This window comes from Mastomys coucha, unplaced genomic scaffold (assembly GCF_008632895.1).
Source record: "Mastomys coucha isolate ucsf_1 unplaced genomic scaffold, UCSF_Mcou_1 pScaffold4, whole genome shotgun sequence".
NCBI classification, from domain to species: Eukaryota; Metazoa; Chordata; class Mammalia; order Rodentia; family Muridae; genus Mastomys; species Mastomys coucha.
The window spans coordinates 44,438,237-44,439,424 of NW_022196910.1; the positions used below are offsets into that span (position 1 = coordinate 44,438,237).

The 1,188-nt window shown below is 39.1% G+C and overlaps 1 long non-coding RNA gene across 1 annotated transcript in view; it reads left to right on the plus strand.

Annotated features, from left to right (window-relative positions):
* The window catches only part of LOC116076461, a 4,552-nt gene extending 3,750 nt beyond the window's left edge, over positions 1-802 (plus strand). The window contains exon 2 of the long non-coding RNA XR_004112967.1: positions 696-802. This is a non-coding gene — a long non-coding RNA (uncharacterized LOC116076461). The remainder of the gene's footprint in view (positions 1-695) is intronic.
* Positions 803-1,188: the final 386 nt, after the last annotated feature.

Here is a 1,188-nt window from a genome sequence, read left to right on the forward strand (position 1 = left end):
CTTTGGTCATGTTATAAAACTCTCTTCTGGATTTACACAATGATTGGGTATTACACATCAAGAAATATAATTGGGAAATTATAGTGCAATCTCTAAGTAAAACTTCCAGCATGTTATGAAATCCAGCCTTGTTTGCAGAGACCTGAAATGTTCCCATTTTTGTTTCCTGTTTTCAAGATTTCGTTTCTGTATTCAATGTGATCTTTGTGTCTGAAGTTCCACAAAATGTTTCCCCTTGTGTCTATACAATGGTATACTCACTAAATTCACTTTCCTTGAACTAAAATTTCAAATGAGTTGTAATAAGAGTACAAACTGTGGGGAAGACTGAGGAAAGTCAAACTTAGCAAGCAACATAAAGTGCTTTAACTTCTTTTCTTCCCCCTTTGCTTGGTCCTGGGCATCAAATCCAGTTTTGTTCATTGTCGACATCCATTCTACCACAGAGCCACAGCCTCAGCCCAACTTCTTAGCAACAGTTACTTGAATCTATTCATACAACAGAAGATGGTCCCCTCCTCCTTTTGGACATCACTCTTAAGTTAATTGGTCAATGATAATCAGGGTAATTTAAGGGTCTTTATTTTTACATTCTTAGGATGAAGTACAGGTCCCTACATACACTGGGCAAGCAGTCCACCACTAGTCAAGGGCTTACTTTGACCATCTTACTCTGCTTTTCCTCTCTTCTACAGCTCTTGGAGGTGTCCAGTTGCTTGCATGGGACAATCTATGTCTTAGCCAAGTGGAAATGGAACTCACAAACACAACACCATTTATACATTAAAAAAACTTTTATGGAGGTCAAATGTTTTTATTAGGGGAAACACACATACAGCAGACACACAGAGAGAAAAGATGCTCTATAAAACAGCATGGGAACTTAGGAAACTGAAGCCAGCCTCTTCTTGAGGGCTTTTCATTTTAAAACTTTGAAGGATCTTCTTCCCCTAATTTAGAGTTAGTCAGTGAAGAAAGATTTGTCTCAAACTGTTGTATAAACATGTCCTAATATGGACTTGAACTTTTTGAGCCAGTCCATCAGTAGGAGGTCTATTGGCAGGAGAACCACCCATAAGGTCTTTGTTTTAAGCTGCTGGCTTTTGTCTGAGGTCAGGAGGGTAAGGAAGAAGTCAGCCATCTTGGAAGTTCACCATCTTTATGACCTAGACACAGCCAGTCTCCCTA